Source organism: Pleurodeles waltl, chromosome 3_2 (genome assembly GCF_031143425.1).
Source record: "Pleurodeles waltl isolate 20211129_DDA chromosome 3_2, aPleWal1.hap1.20221129, whole genome shotgun sequence".
Lineage (NCBI taxonomy): Eukaryota > Metazoa > Chordata > Amphibia > Caudata > Salamandridae > Pleurodeles > Pleurodeles waltl.
Window position 1 is genome coordinate 225,460,365 of NC_090441.1, and position 18,473 is coordinate 225,478,837.

Sequence of the window (18,473 nt, forward strand, 5' to 3'; positions counted from 1 at the left end):
TAACTCCAATGAGCTGCAATGCAGTCAGGGTCTTTGCGGGAGTTCAAATCCATGCAGCAGCGACAATGTGTTGGTTCTGCTCGGTTTGTACCATGCACTAGAGGAGCTGTGTCAATTCTGCTGGCTCCTCAGAGGGTGACAGAGAACTATAGGCCAACTTCCAAGGGTCCAGCAATGGAGTAGCACCACTGGCAGCTTAGACTCACAGATGACTGAGTCCAGGTGCAAGAGCAAGGTTTTGCAGCCTTCCGTGTCTGAAGCTGAAGTCAGAAGACCTGCCAGCTAGCCCTTGGAGTCACTTTGGGGTTCTAGGTTCTAGAGATGCATGTCCAGTCCTCTCACCCAGGAAAGAGGACAGCAGGTCAGCACAGCAAGGCAGTTGTGCACCAGGACAGCAGGCTGGCTCCGTGGCAGTCCTTTGGCAGCTCAGCAGTCCTTCTTCCTGGAACAGTATCCAATGGTCAGATGTGCAATGAAGTGCTGTTATCTGATGACCAGTATTTACACCTAATTGTGTCTTGGAAGGGGGGAGACACTTCTAAAGTTTTCCCTTTGAAGTCCCTACGCATCCTGGCTCCAGACTAACTATAGGGTGCTTGCAGCCCTGTGCATTGAGGCAGGACACATCCTATTGAAGTGTAAGTGAGGCTATGCACAGCTCTTCCCTCCCATCCTACCAGTGAGGGCACATCCAGACACAACTCAGCTCCTTATTGTGTGTGGCTGTAGAGGAGGAATACACAAAACTCAACTGTAGCTACACCCAGTCATGTGACCAGAGACAGGCTACAGTCACTAAATGGCTGAGGCAGAAAAATGGCAACTTTCTAAAAGTGTGATTTTCAAAATTATAGTTAAAAATCCCACTTCACCATAATATAGGATTTTTACTTACAATTTTAATGACACCAAACATGAACTTAATACCTGCTCACATTTGGAAATTACAGCTTAGGTGTAATAATGTAACTCCAATGTTAGACTATGGGTGAGGTAGGCCTAGCAGTAGTGAAAAACAAATTTAAAAATTTTTCACTACCAGTACATATCCATTTCAAATATATTCCACTCTGCCCACTGGGCTGTCCAGTGCCTATCCTATGGGGTGACATAAGTTATTTAGAAAGAAAGTTTGGTCCTGACAAAAGGTTTATTGTGCCAGGTAAAAACGGATGCTTTCAAACTGCATATACAGGATACAGTGGGAGGCCTGAGGCATGTTTACAGAGCTACTTAAGTGGGTGGCACAATCAGAGCTTCAGGCCACTAGTAGCATTGAATTTATGGCACATGGAGTGCCACTTTACTAGGGGCTTACAAGTAAATGAAATATGCCAATTGAGTATTAGCCAGTCTTTACTACTGGTTAGCAGTAGTAAAGTGTACAGAGTCCTAAGGCCAGCAAAAACAAGATCAGCAAAAATGGTGGGGGAAGGCAAAAAGTGTGGAGAAAGACGACACTAAGGATGACAAGTCTAACCGTAACATTTTATAATATAAATTAAAATAACACTGTTTTGCACAGCCTAATGTAGCAGAGAATAACATAATGCATTCTAGCTTAACATAGCCTAAAATAACAATGGACTCAATGCTTTGATGTGAGCAATCTGTGTGAAGAGCATAGAAGGATTATTTTGAATTATTGTGGTGAAATATATCCTAACAAAGAGAGCAAGTATCATATCTGAAATATGCTCAGACACCTTTGCTCTGTGTTACAAAGGTACGGGTACATGTGTAGATCTACTCCTACATATGGGTGTAAAGCAATACTTTTTTGCTACTATCAGTTGAGATTCACATCAAGATGTAGTCACACTTCCTGAAAAGAGACTCCTATGACTAAATGAATGTATGTGTGAATGTTTATTTGTGCCTCTGTTGTACTTCTACAGCACAAACCTAGTCAAAAGGCAGTGGAGGACTGTATAGGATCAAATACCAGTATAACGTCAACAAGTGACAGGAGAGGTAGCTGGTTGGTGGACTGTCAAGGTGCTGTGATGTAGTAAGAGGTATGTGTTCAACTCATCCGTATACTGAAGCAGCGTTGGGGCGGTCCTGATGGATGCAGTGATGTTGTTCCAGATCGTAGGTGAATAGATGGAAAGGACCTGCTACTCTGTGCCACCAGAGATAGTGAGTGGATGTGCTGGTAAAGATGGCTTTGTAAATGATGCAGCCGGTTTTGAAGATAGTGTGCGTCGGCAAGGGGAGCCGATGGAGGAGATGTGGTCATATTTCTTTAGGCTCTGTTTGAGAATTGCTGAAGCCTTTGGGATTCCCTTTAGTGTGTGGAAGTGTGGAGTCTAGGAGGTGATGGATCAATGTATTAACACTGTCAGAACCCCTTTTAGAAGGCCCTGGGGCATGCAGGGGCTACTGGGGTAGTTGAGACCTTTTTTTCCTGATGTCCTTGGGCCCGACCTACCATGGTTTCTGAGTAACTGGGCCAAGTACCCCTTCTGCATGTGACTCTCAGAGGTAGCTGTGGGCGAGCCATCTTGGCTTCTTTGTATTGGGGGGACAATTCCATGATCCCACTGATCTCTAGCACAGAACCGGGGTACTGCCAAACTGCCTTTCCGGGGTTTCCACTGCAGCTGCTGCTGCTGCCAACCCCTCAGACAGGTTTCTGCCCTCCTGGGGTCCAGGCAGCCCTGGCCCAGGAAGGCAGAACAAAGGATTTCCTCTGAGACAGGGTGTTACACCCTCTCCCTTTGGAAATAGGTGTGAAGGGGTGGGGAGGAGTAGCCTCCCCCAGCCTCTGAAAATGCTTTGATGGGCACAGATGGTGCCCATCTCTGCATAAGCCAGTCTACACCAGTTCAGGGATCCCCCAGCCCTGCTCTGGCGCGAAACTGGACAAAGGAAAGGGGAGTGACTACTCCCCTGGCCAATACCTTCCAGGTGAGGTGCCCAGAGCTCCTCCATTGTGTCCCAGACCTCTGCCATCATGGAAACAGAGGTGTTGGGGGCACGCTGGACTGCTCAGAGTGGCCAGTGCCAGCAGGTGACGTCAAAGGCTCCTTCTGATAGGCTCTTACCTCTCTTGGTAGCCAATCCTCCTAACTTGGTAGCCAAACCTCCTTTTCTGGCTATTTAGGGTCTCTGTTTTGGGGAATTCTTGAGATAACGAATGCAAGAGCTCACCAGAGTTCCTCTGCATCTCCCTCTTCACCTTCTGCCAAGGATCGACCACTGACTGCTCCAGGACGCCTGCAAAAACACAACAAAGTAGCAAGACGACTACCAGCAACATTGTAGCGCCTAATCCTGCCGGCTTTCTCGACTGTTTCCTGGTGGTGCATGCTCCGGGGGTAGCCTGCCTTCACCCTGCACCAGAAGCTCAGAAGAAATCTCCAGTGGGTCGACGGAATCTTCCCCCTGCTAACGCAGGCACCAAAAGACTGCAACACTGGTCCTCTGGGTTCCCTCTCATCCCAACGAGCGTGGTCCCTAGAACGCAGCAACTCTGTCCAAGTGACTCCCACAGTCCAGTGACTCTTCAGTTCAAGTTTGGTGGAGGTAAGTCCTTGCCTCCCCACGCTAGACTGCAAAGCTGTGTACCACGTGATTTGCAGCTGCTCCGGCTCCTGTGCACTCTTCCAGGATTTCCTTCTTGCACAGCCAAGCCTGGGTCCCCATCACTCCGTCCTGCAGTGCACAACCTTCTGAGTTGTCCTCCGACGTCGTGGGACTCCCTTTTGTAACTTTGCGTGGACTCCAGTTCACTTTTCTTCCAAGTGCCTGTTGGGGTACTTCTGCGGGTGCTGCCTGCTTCTGTGAGGGCTCTCTGAGTTGCTGAGCGCCTCCTCTGTCTCCTCCTCCAAAAGGCGACATCCTGGTCCTTCCTGGTCCTCAGCAGCACCCAAAAACCTCTACTGCAACCCTTGCATCTAGCAAGGCTTGTTTGCGGTCTATCTGCGTGGGAACACCTCTGCAAGCTTCATTGTGACGTGGTACATGTGTCTTTCAAAGGAAAAGTCCCTAGTCCTATTCTTTCGTGCAGAACTCCAAGCTTCTTCCAAATGGTGGCAGCTTCCTTGCACCTTCAGCTGGGGTTTCCTGGGCTCCTGCGCCCCCTGGACACTGTTGCGACTATTGGACTTGGTCCCCTTGTCTTACAGGTACTCAGGTCTGGAAATCCGTTGTCAGTGCACTGCTGGTGTTTGTTCTTCCTGCAGAATCCCCCTATCACGACTTCTGTGCTCACTGGGGGTAGTAGGCATACTTTACTCCTACTTTTCAGGGCCTTGGAGTGGGGTATTTTTCTAAATCTCACTGTTTTCTTACAGTCCCAGCGACCCTCTACAAGCTCACATAGGTCTGGGGTCCATTCATGGTTCGCATTCCACTTTTGGAGTACATGGTTTGTGTTGCCCCTAGACCTATGTGTTCCTATTGCAACTGATTGTAATTCTACACTGTTTGCATTACTTTTCTTGCTCTTACTTACCTAATTTTGGTTTGTGTACATATAACTTGTGTATATAACTTACCTTCTTACTGAGGGTACTCACTGAGATACTTTTGGCATATTGTCATAAAAATAAAGTACCTTTTTTTTAGTACTTCTGTGTATTGTGTTTTCTTATGATATTGTGCATATGACACCAGTGGTATAGTAGGAGCTTTGCATGTCTCCTAGTTCAGCCTAAGCTGCTTTGCTATAGCTACCTTCTATCAGTCTAAGCTGCTAGAAACACCTCCTCTACACTAATAAGGGATAACTGGACCTGGCACAAGGTGTAAGTACCTCTGGCACCCACTACAAGCCAGGCCAGCCTCCAGCAAGCACCAAAATAGCATCAAAACGTTTGACACTATTGTGCTGATGACTGCCATGGAGCGCCATATTGCAACAATAATGCCTTTAGGTGGGGGGGGGGGTTCAAGAAAAGAGGGGCATCATCTGTGATGTACCAATTTCTTGTAAATATGTCCCTAACATGCTAAGTCCAGAAAGCCCTACAGAGAGGGCAAGCCAATGCCATCAAACATAAATTTAATATCCTCTCACAGCCAGGGGAACGTAAACGTATTTTTATGCTTGACCCACAGTATTGATTCTATACAGCTCGAGTGTGGACCAGAGTCTATACCAGTAGAACATAGGTCTGAGCAACACACTAACATTTATCAGATGAATACAAATATCTGTGAGTTGTGGGGGATCGGGAGCGCTGTGGGAGGGTTGCGTAAGCTCTGGACACACGTGTTTTCTGGCCTTAATAAGTTAATCAACCCTCACATAGCTCCAGAGCTCTGCCCCATGCTTAACTGCACTTTTAGCTGCAGTGCAGGGCCAAGGGGACAAGGCTGTGCTCTCTGGTCTTGGCAGTGTGCGGCCAGTTCATTTTGTGCACCAGACGCACCGCTAGGTGCACAAACTCCTTTACTTGGTCCAGAACAGTCCCCTGTACCAGTAGATTACCCCTTCCTATTTTATGTGGGTTTAGTATCATGAATTTAGTTTTGTTATTTTTTTACTTCAAGGCAGTGCTTAATTTGTAAATAAAAAGGTGCCGGTGCTCAAAGCTCTCCTCTGAAACACGCAGCTGCTACAATTGAAAGTGCGAGCAGATAACCCTGAGGCAGCATAATCTGAAGCCACCTCGGGCCTCTTCAGTCCATTTATAGCCACTCCCTGCCCCTTCAGCTCACTCTTGTAGCTTCCCGCTTTTCCCCTTTCTGATGCTTTTTCGTTTTTCTCTTCCTCGATCTTTCCCACGTGTCTTTTCCTCGCAGTAAATGCTTGAGACAGAAAACTGAGCACCGGCCCTCAGAAATAAGAGCCGGAGATTCAGCACCGGAAACAACAAGCACAAATTAAGCACTGGTTCAAGGCCCCTATCACCACAAGAACTCGAGAAGTGATCCACTCTCGCCTGCAGACCACATGAGGTTTCAGATGTTCAGAGGTGTCTTCGGCAAACAGCAGAGTGGAGCAACATCACAAAGGAACTCAAGCGGCTTTACTGGATCATTAATGCAAAGTGTGAACAATGTCAGCGCTAAACCGCACCCTGAGGAGCAGCTGATGCTGGAAGAGGCAGTGAGCTCCCCTACATGTAGCTCCAGGGGGGCCTCAGGAATGCAGTGTGATCAGGACTGACAGAAGGTTCACAAGGACACCCATCCGCCCCAAGACTCTCCAAGGTTTGGCCCCAGGAACCGACTCAAATGGTGCTCTTAGGCCCCATGGAGGCGGCCCTTGTCTAGCGTTACTGATGTTCTGTAAATACTACAAAATGAAAATTTGTTCTGTTTGTACTAATCCCAGTCCTAAAGCCCAGCTGCCTGTCTGAACCCACTCCGACAACCGCTAAAATGAGCTGGGTACAGGTTTCTGAGAAGGGTGCTGAGTTCTCACCTGAAGGTTATGCAGAAGGTGTGAATGAGTTCTAGAGGTGGCTCTTGCCTGCTCTAGAGCACTGACAGCGGAGAGAGTTCTAGTCTAGTCCTCCCGGTTGGTGTCTTCAACTCACCTTTAAACGTCTCATCACCTCCGCCATGTTCTCTTCATGGGCAGCGCAGGGTGGCTTTTTGACCGAGTGGAGAGCTGTCTGTGCACCCACAGATTTTTCTTAGGGGGGTTCCTCGACTATCATCCCCTGCAAGGTATTGATTTGAAGTTTGGGTGTCAGGCTGATTAGGGAACCCCAACAGCTTTCAGGAAGTTTCTGTTCAGCATCACCTTGAGGAACAGAACATTTGTCAGTCAGGGTCAAAATTATGAAATGCTGGGATTTCCGAGTGCAGGCCTTGCACGCGGTACAGGTGAGGGAGCATAGGGATGCAATGGGGGGTCAGGAGGGAAGCTCACTGCACATACACATGAAAGGAGAGCTCACTGCGCATACACATGAAAGGAGAGCTCACTGCGCATACACGTGAGAGGAGAGCTCACTGCGCATACACATGAGAGGAGAGCTCACTGCACAGAGAGCTCACTGCGCATACACATGAGAAGAGAGCTCACTGCACAAACACATGAGAGAAGAGCTCACTGCGCATACACAGAAGAGGAGAGCTCACTGCGCATACACATGAGAAGAGAGCTCACTACACAAACACATGAGAGGAGAGCTCACTGCACAGAGAGCTCACTGCGCATACACATGAGAAGAGAGCTCACTGCACAAACACATGAGAGGAGAGCTCACTGCACATATACATGAGAGGAGAGCTCACTGCGCATACACATGAAAGGAGAGCTCACTGTGCATACACGTGAGAGGAGAGCTCACTGCGCATACACATGAGAGGAGAGCTCACTGCACAGAGAGCTCACTGCGCATACACGTGAGAGGAGAGCTCACTGCGCATACACATGAGAAGAGAGCTCACTACACAAACACATGAGAGGAGAGCTCACTGCACATATACATGAGAGGAGAGCTCACTGCGCATACACATGAGAGGAGAGCTGCGCATACACATGAGAGGAGAGCTCACTGCGCATACACGTGAGAGGAGAGCTCACTGCACATATACGTGAGAGGAGAGCTCACTGCGCATACACGAGAGGAGAGCTCACTGCCCAGAGAGATCACTGTGCATACACATGAGAGGAGAGCTCAATGTGCAGAGAGCTCACTGCATCTACACATGAGAGGAGAGCTCACTGTGCAGAGAGCTCATGGCGCTCACACATGAGAGGAGAGCGCACTGCGCAAACACATGAGAGAAGAGCGCACTGCGCAAACACATGAGAGAAGAGCTCACTGCGCATACACATGAGAGGACAGCTCACTGCGCAGAGAGCTCACTGAGCATACACATAAGAGGAGAGCTCACTGCACAGAGAGCTCGTTTCGCATACACGTGAGAGGAGAGCTCACTGCACATACACGTGAGAGGAGAGCTCACTGCACATACACATGACAGGAGAGCTCACCGCACAGAGCACTCACTGCACATACACGTGAGAGGAGAGCTCACTGCGCATACACATGAGAGGAGAGCTCACTGCGCATACACGTGAGAGGAGAGCTCACTGCACATACACGTGAGAGGAGAGCTCCCTGCGCATACACATGAGAGGAGAGCTCACTGCCCAGAGAGATCACTGTGCATACACATGAGAGGAGAGCTCACTGTGCAGAGAGCTCACTGCATCTACACATGAGAGGAGAGCTCACTGTGCAGAGAGCTCATGGCGCTCACACATGAGAGGAGAGCGCACTGCGCAAACACATGAGAGAAGAGCGCACTGCGCAAACACATGAGAGAAGAGCTCACTGCGCATACACATGAGAGGAGAGCTCACTGCGCATACACGTGAGAGGAGAGCTCACTGAGCATACACATGAGAAGAGAGCTCACTGCACAAACACATGAGAGGAGAGCTCACTGCACATACACATGAGAGGAGAGCTCACAGCGCATAAACATGAGAGGAGAGCTCACTGCGCATACACACAAGAGGAGAGCTCACTGCACATACACATGAGAGGAGAGCTCACTGCGCATACACGAGGAGAGCTTACTGCACAGAGAGCTCACTGCGCATACACACGAGAGGAGAGCTCACTGCGCATACACGAGGAGAGCTCACTGCACAGAGAGCTTACTACGCATACACGTGAGAGGAGAGCTCACTGCCCATACACATGAGAGGAGAGCTCACTGCGCATACAGGAGGAGAGCTCACTGCACGGAGAGCTCACTGCGCATACACACGATAGGAGAGCTCACCTCACAGAGCACTCACTGCACATACACGTGAGAGGAGAGCTCACTGCGCATACACATGAGAGGAGAGCTCACTGCGCATACACGTGAGAGGAGAGCTCACTGCACATACACGTGAGAGGAGAGCTCCCTGCGCATACACATGAGAGGAGAGCTCACTGCCCAGAGAGATCACTGTGCATACACATGAGAGGAGAGCTCACTGTGCAGAGAGCTCACTGCATCTACACATGAGAGGAGAGCTCACTGTGCAGAGAGCTCATGGCGCTCACACATGAGAGGAGAGCGCACTGCGCAAACACATGAGAGAAGAGCGCACTGCGCAAACACATGAGAGAAGAGCTCACTGCGCATACACATGAGAGGAGAGCTCACTGCGCATACACGTGAGAGGAGAGCTCACTGAGCATACACATGAGAAGAGAGCTCACTGCACAAACACATGAGAGGAGAGCTCACTGCACATACACATGAGAGGAGAGCTCACAGCGCATAAACATGAGAGGAGAGCTCACTGCGCATACACACAAGAGGAGAGCTCACTGCACATACACATGAGAGGAGAGCTCACTGCGCATACACGAGGAGAGCTTACTGCACAGAGAGCTCACTGCGCATACACACGAGAGGAGAGCTCACTGCGCATACACGAGGAGAGCTCACTGCACAGAGAGCTTACTACGCATACACGTGAGAGGAGAGCTCACTGCCCATACACATGAGAGGAGAGCTCACTGCGCATACAGGAGGAGAGCTCACTGCACGGAGAGCTCACTGCGCATACACACGATAAGAGAGCTCACTGCGCATGCACGAAGAGAGCTCACTGCCCAGAGTGCTCACTGCGCATACATGTGAGAGGAGAGCTCACTGCGCATACACATGAGAGGAGAGCTCACTGCGCATATACGAGAGTAGAGCTCACTGCGCATACACATGAGAGGAGAGCTCACTGTGCATACACATGAGAGGAGAGGTAACTGCGTATACACATGAGAGGAGAGCTCACTGCGCAGAATCACTGCGCAGAGAGCTCACTGCACATACACATGAGAGGAGAGCTCACTGCGGATACACATGAGAGGTCTGCTCACTGCGCATACACGAGAGGAGAGCTCAATGCACATACACATGAGAGGAGAGCTCACTGTGCATACACATGAGAGGAGAGCTCACTGCGCATACACATGAGAGGAGAGCTCACTGCGCATACACAGAAGAGGAGAGCTCACTGCACATACACATGAGAGGAGAGCTCACTGCACATACACATGAGAGGAGAGCTCACTGCGCAGAGAGCTAACTGCGCATACACGTGAGAGGAGAGCTCACTGCACATACACGTGAGAGGAGAGCTCACTGCGCATACACATGAGAGGAGAGCTCACTGCCCAGAGAGATCACTGTGCATACACATGAGAGGAGAGCTCACTGTGCAGAGAGCTCACGGCATCTACACATGAGAGGAGAGCTCACTGTGCAGAGAGCTCATGGCGCTCACACATGAGAGGAGAGCGCACTGCGCAAACACATGAGAGAAGAGCGCACTGCGCAAACACATGAGAGAAGAGCGCACTGCGCAAACACATGAGAGAAGAGCTCACTGTGCATACACATGAGAGGAGAGCTCACTGCGCATACACGTGAGAGGAGAGCTCACTGAGCATACACATGAGAAGAGAGCTCACTGCACAAACACATGAGAGGAGAGCTCGCTGCACATACACATGAGAGGAGAGCTCACTGCGCATACACGAGGAGAGCTTACTGCACAGAGAGCTCACTGCGCATACACACGAGAGGTGAGCTCTCTGCGCATACACGAGGAGAGCTCACTGCACAGAGAGCTTACTACGCATACACGTGAGAGGAGAGCTCACTGCCCATACACATGAGAGGAGAGCTCACTGTGCATACACATGAGAGGAGAGCTCACTGCGCATACACGAGGAGAGCTCACTGCACGGAGAGCTCACTGCGCATACACACGATAGGAGAGCTCACTGCGCATGCACGAAGAGAGCTCACTGCACAGAGTGCTCACTGCGCATACACGTGAGAGGAGAGCTCACTGCGCATACACATGAGAGGAGAGCTCACTGCGCATATACGAGAGTAGAGCTCACTGCGCATACACATGAGAGGAGAGCTCACTGTGCATACACATGAGAGGAGAGGTAACTGCGTATACACATGAGAGGAGAGCTCACTGTGCAGAATCACTGCGCAGAGAGCTCACTGCACATACACATGAGAGGAGAGCTCACTGCGGATACACATGAGAGGTCAGCTCACTGCGCATACACGAGAGGTTAGCTCACTGCACATACACATGAGAGAAGAGCTCACTGTGCATACACATGAGAGGAGAGCTCACTGCGCATACACATGAGAGGAGAGCTCACTGCGCATACACAGAAGAGGAGAGCTCACTGCACATACACATGAGAGGAGAGCTCACTGCACATACACATGAGAGGAGAGCTCACTGCGCAGAGAGCTCACTGCGCATACACGTGAGAGAAGAGCTCACTGCACATACACGTGAGAGGAGAGCTCACTGCACATACACGTGAGAGGAGAGCTCACTGCGCATACACATGAGAGGAGAGCTCACTGCCCAGAGAGATCACTGTGCATACACATGAGAGGAGAGCTCACTGTGCAGAGAGCTCACGGCATCTACACATGAGAGGAGAGCTCACTGTGCAGAGAGCTCATGGCGCTCACACATGAGAGGAGAGCGCACTGCGCAAACACATGAGAGAAGAGCGCACTGCGCAAACACATGAGAGAAGAGCGCACTGCGCAAACACATGAGAGAAGAGCTCACTGTGCATACACATGAGAGGAGAGCTCACTGCGCATACACGTGAGAGGAGAGCTCACTGAGCATACACATGAGAAGAGAGCTCACTGCACAAACACATGAGAGGAGAGCTCGCTGCACATACACATGAGAGGAGAGCTCACTGCACAGAGAACTCACTGCGCATACACGTCAGAGGAGAGCTCACTGCGCATACACGTGAGAGGAGAGCTCACTGCGCATACACATGAGAGGAGAGCTCACTGCACAGAGAGCTCAATGCGCATACATGTGAGAGGAGAGCTCACTGCGCATACACATGAGAAGAGAGCTCACTGCACAAACATATGAGAGGAGACCTCACTGCGCATACACATGAGAGGAGAGCTCACTGCGCATACACAAGGAGAGCTCACTGCACATGCACATGAGAGGAGAGCTCACTGCGCAAACACATAGGAGGAGAGCTCACTGCACAGAGAGCTCACTGCACATACACATGAGAGGAGAGCTCACTGTGCATAAACGTGAGAAGAGAACTCACTTCGCATACAAGTGAGAGGAGAGCTCACAGCGCATACACACGAGAGGAGAGCTCACTGCGCATACACACAAGAGGAGAGCTCACCGCACAGATAGCTCACTGCGCATACACGTGAGAGGAGAGCTCACTGTGCATACACATGAGAGGAGAGCTCACTGCGCATACACATGAGAGGAGAGCTGCACATACACATGAGAGGAGAGCTCACTGCACATATGTAGGAGGCTGGACTGGCTTGTAGTGAGTACCTAGGGGTACTTGCACCTTGCACCAGGCCCAGTTATCCCTTATTAGTGTATAGGGTGTCTTCCAGCATAGGCTGATAGATAATGGTAGCTTAGCAGAGCAGCTTAGGCTGAACTAGGAGACGAGTGAAGCTCCTACAGTACCACTTAGTGTCATATGCACAATATCATAAGAAAACACAATACACAGATATACTAAAAATAAAGGTACTTTATGTTTATGACAATATGCCAAAAGTATCTCAGTGAGTACCCTCAGTATGAGGATAGCAAATATACACAAGATATATGTACACAATACCAAAATATGCAGTAATAGTATTAGAAAACAGTGCAAACAATGTATAGTTACAATAGGATGCAATGGAGACACATAGGGATAGGGGCAACACAAACCATATACTCCAAAAGTGGAATGCGAACCATGAATGGACCCCAAACCTATGTGACCTTGTAGAGGGTCGCTGGGACTATTAGAAAATAGTAAGGGTTAGAAAAATAGCCCACCCCAAGACCCTAAAAAGTGAGTGCAAAGTGCACTAAAGTTCCCCAAAGGACATAGAAGTCGTGATAGGGGAATTCTGCAGGAAAGACACAAACCAACAATGCAACAACAATGGATTTCCAGTCGAGGGTACCTGTGGAACAAGGGGACCAAGTCCAAAAGTCACAAGCAAGTCGGAGATGGGCAGATGCCCAGAAAATGCCAGCTGTGGGTGCAAAGGAGCTGCTACTGGACAGTAGAGGTGTAGGTTTCTGCAAGAACAACAAGGGCTAGAGACTTCCCCTTTGGAGGACGGATCCCTCACGCCGTGGAGAGTCGTGCAGAAGTGTTTTCCCGCCGAAAGACTGCCAACAAGCCTTGCTAGCTGCAAATCGTGCGGTAAGGGTTTTTGGATGCTGCTGTGGCCCAGGAGGGACCAGGATTTCGCCAATTGCGTCTGGGGACAGAGAGGGCGTCGAGCAAGACAAGGATCCCTCTCAGCAGCAGGCAGCACCCGCAGAAGTGCCAGAAACAGGCACTACGAGGATGCGTGAAACGGTGCTCACCCGAAGTCGCACAAAGGAGTCCCACGTCGCCAGAGAACAACTTAAGAGGTCGTGCAATGCAGGTTAGAGTGCCGTGGACCCAGGCTGGACTGTGCACAAAGGATTTCCGCCGGAAGTGCACGGAGGCCGGAGTAGCTGCAAAAGTCGCGGTTCCCAGCAATGCAGTCTGGCGTGGGGAGGCAAGGACTTACCTCCACCAAACTTGGACTGAAGAGTCACTGGACTGTGGGAGTCACTTGGACAGAGTTGCTGGATTCAAGGGACCTCGCTCGTCGTGCTGAGAGGAGACCCAAGGTACCGGTGATGCAGTTCTTTGGTGCCTGCGGTAGCAGGGGGACGATTCCGTCGACCCACGGGAGATTTCTTCGGAGCTTCTAGTGCAGAGAGGAGGCAGACTACCCCCACAGCATGCACCACCAGGAAAACAGTCGAGAAGGCGGCAGGATCAGCGTTACAGAGTTGCAGTAGCCATCTTTGCTACTATGTTGCAGTTTTGCAGGCTTCCAGCGTGGTCAGCAGTCGATTCCTTGGCAGAAGGTGAAGAGAGAGATGCAGAGGAACTCGGATGAGCTCTTGCATTCGTTATCTGAGGAATCCCAAGAGACAGAGACCCTAAATAGCCAGAAAAGAGGGTTTGGCTACCTAGGAGAGAGGATAGGCTTGCAACACCTGAAGGAGCCTATCAGGAGGAGTCTCTGACGTCACCTGATGGCACTGGCCACTCAGAGCAGTCCAGTGTGCCAGCAGCACCTCTGTTTCCAAGATGGCAGAGGTCTGGAGCACACTGGAGGAGCTCTGGGCACCTCCCAGGGGAGGTACAGGTCAGGGGAATGGTCACTCCCCTTTCCTTTGTCCAGTTTCGCGCCAGAGCAGGGCTAAGGGGTCCCTGAACCGGTGTAGACTGGCTTATGCAGAAATGGGCACCAAATGTGCCCATGAAAGCATTTCCTGAGGCTGGGGGAGGCTACTCCTCCCCTGCCTTCACACCATTTTCCAATTGGAGAGGGTGTAACACTCTCTCTCAGAGGAAGTCCTTTGTTCTGCCATCCTGGGCCATGCCTGGCTGGACCCCAGGAGGACATGTTGCCTTGATGCTGACCCAACCTTCGTGTCAACACAGAGTCTGATCTAGAGACGTCATTCCAAGGTAACAGGGGTTGGGGGGCTCTTCTCATGGACATTGTTCTGGCCGATTACGTTTAACACACCTATCACTCTTTAGGTTACAGAGGCTCATTATGCTAGAGTATTAGGGTTTATTTCACACCTGCTTTACATCTTGCATGAATCATTATCCTAATCATTGCAGCCCATGTAATTTACAGTAGATTACAGTCTTGTTAATAAAACCTATTGAAAATGTACTGCATCTCCTTCATTGCCTGTGTGTGACTGAGACACGTTGCTCATGTGAGAAAGGATAATCTCCATTTAACCACGACTCCCCTGAGATGTCGTACTCTTGAGTTCATGCGTAAAGGCTGCCACAAATGACCCTTTACAATTTGGGTTTTTGGTGAGGTAGTGCTTGTGTGCCGGGAGTGTTGGACCGACAGTTGAGACTCATTGTGGGATTGGCCTAGTCACCTCCAAACAAATGTGCTGTCAACCCTAAACCAACAGTCTTGCCTAGAGCAAGAGTCCAACTACCACAAGCTTAAAGGGGACAATATTAAATATATATATATGGGGGGGGCAGCACGGACCCCAGAGACCACCACCTCCCTGGGGCTACCTAATAAAAATAGTTGGGGTGTAGCTCCTTGCATACAGGAGCAATGCTTTCATCTCTTTCTCTGCCCGCATGTTAGAAGGCAGGGAAAGAGATGAAAACTCTGCTTTCAGCAAGTGAATTTTTTTTTAAAGCTTGTTGGACTTTTAAAACTCCAGCTTTACCTCCCAAGGGTGGGCACCTCAGGAGGTAGCAGGAAGTGGCCCTGGAGGTGGCAGTACCCAAGGCCATATATGGCTCCATGAGGGGGGTCATGTGCCCCCTCCTTTTTTTTTATTTGGCCTTGAGGAAGTGGTGGTCCATGTGGACCCCTTCCTTTAATGTTATTTTAGCTCTGGTGAGGTGGCGGTCCCTGGGAGGTCCACCTGGTCCCCCCTTTGGGAGTTTTAAATATTGTAGCTGTGCGGTGTGGTTGTCTCCTCTGCAAGGGGCATGCAGCCACCTCACATACTTAGCAGATAAAGTCCTGGGAAGGTGGTGATCCTTGGGGCTGGGAGGGGGCCCCCAGCAACCTAATCAGTTAAATTTCTAGCCTCTGGGAATTGGTGTTCGGGGGGGGGTGCAATTCAGCCCTGCATTGCTGTTTATTCTTGCTACAGGTAGGTGGTAGTCCCCGGGGGTCTGCTTGGCTTTTTGCCATTTTTTTTACATAGCTCCCCAGGGAGGTGGTGATTCCCTGTGTTTTTGAAAGCCCTAAGAGGGTTTCATGTGTGCCCCCTTCCTCTTTTTTATATAAAACCAACATGCCCCCAGGACCTGGCCCACCAGGGGCAAAATTAAAAGCAAGCCCGGGAGACAATACTTGCTTTTTTTTTAAAATCACAACAAAATTAGCAAATATTTGTCAATTTCAGTGTGGATTTAAAAAAAAAAGTTTATTTCCCCTGGCGGCAAGGCTAGGGGCGTAGGGTAAAGGTACCGTGCACCCTTTTTCTTTTTTTTTTAAGTTTGTTTTTGATACTGGGCTGAAACTGAGTCTGAAAATGACTGCCAATGCTTCCTGGTTGAAGTGCTGGCAGCCAATTAGATCTCTGGACAAGATATAACAATTTGGTTTTCTTAATATTTCAAAAACTGCTGAACAGATTTCTACCAAATAACTAAAAGACCAAAGGACCAAAAGCTACCTTTCCGCCAAATTTGCTGTAATTCCATCCAGCGGTTCGGGCTGTATTTGTGTTCAAAATCTCTACAGGAATTAATATGGGAAACACACTTATAGTGACCCCTAATTTATCTCGGTTCCCACTTGACAAATCACCCGAAACTTTTCATTTGCAAAAAGACCTTGGAGCACACTTTTTTTTAGATTTCATGAAGATTTGTCAAACGTCGCCAACGATATACGCCCTCATTATGAATACAGTGGACGAAACTGCTGTGTTCATGCTGGCGGTGTCACTACGGACCCGCCAGGGAAAGGCTGGAGGCTAAGGGATCATTATCCGAGGGGCAACACCGCTTCCCTGTCAGATAATGATACCGACTGCTGCCAGGCTGCCTGATGGAGGCAGCCTGGCGGTGAGTGAGGGCCGCCAAAGGGTACATTATGTGGCGGTATGGACCGCCATGCCGGCTGGCGGGTTTTACCACGACCGCCAGCATGGCAGGCCACTCCACCAAGATCATATTGACCACCATAGTCAAGTCAAAAAATGCTTTTTCAATGGAAACTAGGTCCTAACTATAAGTGCTATAAGTACCAACTGTGGACTGCCAGTTGGTCATATATAAATATAAATATTAATATAAATAAATATTAATATAAATATATATATTTAAATACACTCGGACACAGCCAAAAGGAACTTTCACCCAGGAATGGAAGCCGTCACCACCTGGATCAGAGAAAGCTGCGTCAAGCTCAACACCGACAAGACTGGGCTCATCACCTTCAGAAATGCCACCTCAGCTTGGGAGGACTCCTGGAGCGCCCCCCCCCCGGACCGTCCGAGCACGCCCGCAACTTAGGAATCATCCTCGACTCCTCCCTATCCATGACCCGCCAGGTAAACCTCCTCCTACTGGCACACACTGCGCAAACTTCGGAAGATCTTCATATGGATCCCAGCAGACTGTTGCAGGACAGTCACCCATGCCTTAGTCACTAGCAAGCTCGACTACGGCAACGCCCTCTAAGCTGGCATCTCAACTAGGAACATAAAAAAACTTCAACTCATCCAGAACACCGCCACCAGACTCATTTGGGACCTCCCTTGCCGAGGACACATCTCCCAACACTTGAGGACCCTCCACTGGCTACCGGTCGAGAAGCGACTCACCTTCAAGCTTCTCACCCACATGTACAAGGCCATACACAACGAAGGACCAGCCTACCTGAACCACCCCGTCTCCTTCCATGACCCTGCCAGATCACTCCGCTTGCCCAGATGGCCCTGGCCACCGGCCCTCGCAACCACAAAACCACCGCCGGAGGACGATATTTCACCTACACTGCAGCAAAGAGCTGGAACAACCTCCCACTGCACCTCAGACAAAGCTCGTCGCTTACCATCTTCAGGAAGAACCTCAAGACGTGGCTCTTCGGATGAGGCCCCCTCCCCTCATGCCTTTGAGACCCTCACGGGTGAGTAGCCGCGCTTTACAAATATTGATTGATTGATTGATATATATCTATATATATATATTTATAGATATTTTTCACTTAAAAAATCAAAGGTAACAGGGAAGTTATAGTTAGGTTCACATTTTAAGCGTACAAAACATTATAAATTTTCCACTTATAGTTAGAGTTATCTCAACTATCTATAAGTCATGCCTTAAGGTAACTATAACTCACACACCTGCCATGCAGTTTTTTGTCAAAAATTTACTGCAAGTATTGCATTGATATTATAAATGTAATCAAATATGTCATAAGTGCCATCATTTTGGGGTAATTGCCAGTGCATGGCGAGGGAGCGAGTTATAGTTACCTTAAGGCATGTACATCAATGTGTGCGTGGGCCTGTGAGTGGGTACATGAAGGTGTCAGTGGGACTGTGAGTGGGCGTGTGACAGTTGAGTGGGTGTGTGAGTGGGTGTCTGATTGGGTCTGAGTATGTGCTGTGTGGTCTAACTGCGGCTCTGAGTGAGTGCATAAGGGTCTGAGTAGGTCCGTGAGTGAGTGAGTATGTGTCAGTATCTGTGTGAGTGGGAGAATTGATTGTTATAGAGACAGAGAGCGAGAGAGAGAGAGAGAGAGAGAGAGTGAAAGGGAGAGAGGCTTTGATGTCTGATATACGTAGAATGATATTTGTATAATTCAAAAAAATATATTTATGTATTTATTAAAATATATATATATATTTTTTTTTAATGGACAGCTGGACTCGTACCTCCAAAAGCTCAGTGTGAAGGTCTGCAACCTTCAAATTGTGTTATGGGGGT

At 49.5% G+C, this 18,473-nt stretch overlaps 1 protein-coding gene across 1 annotated transcript in view; it reads left to right on the plus strand.

Moving 5' to 3' along the window:
• Nucleotides 1-18,473, plus strand: part of LOC138286373 (scavenger receptor cysteine-rich type 1 protein M130-like) — a 793,269-nt gene that overhangs the window by 497,207 nt on the left and 277,589 nt on the right. The gene's annotated exons all lie outside the window — the stretch shown is intronic.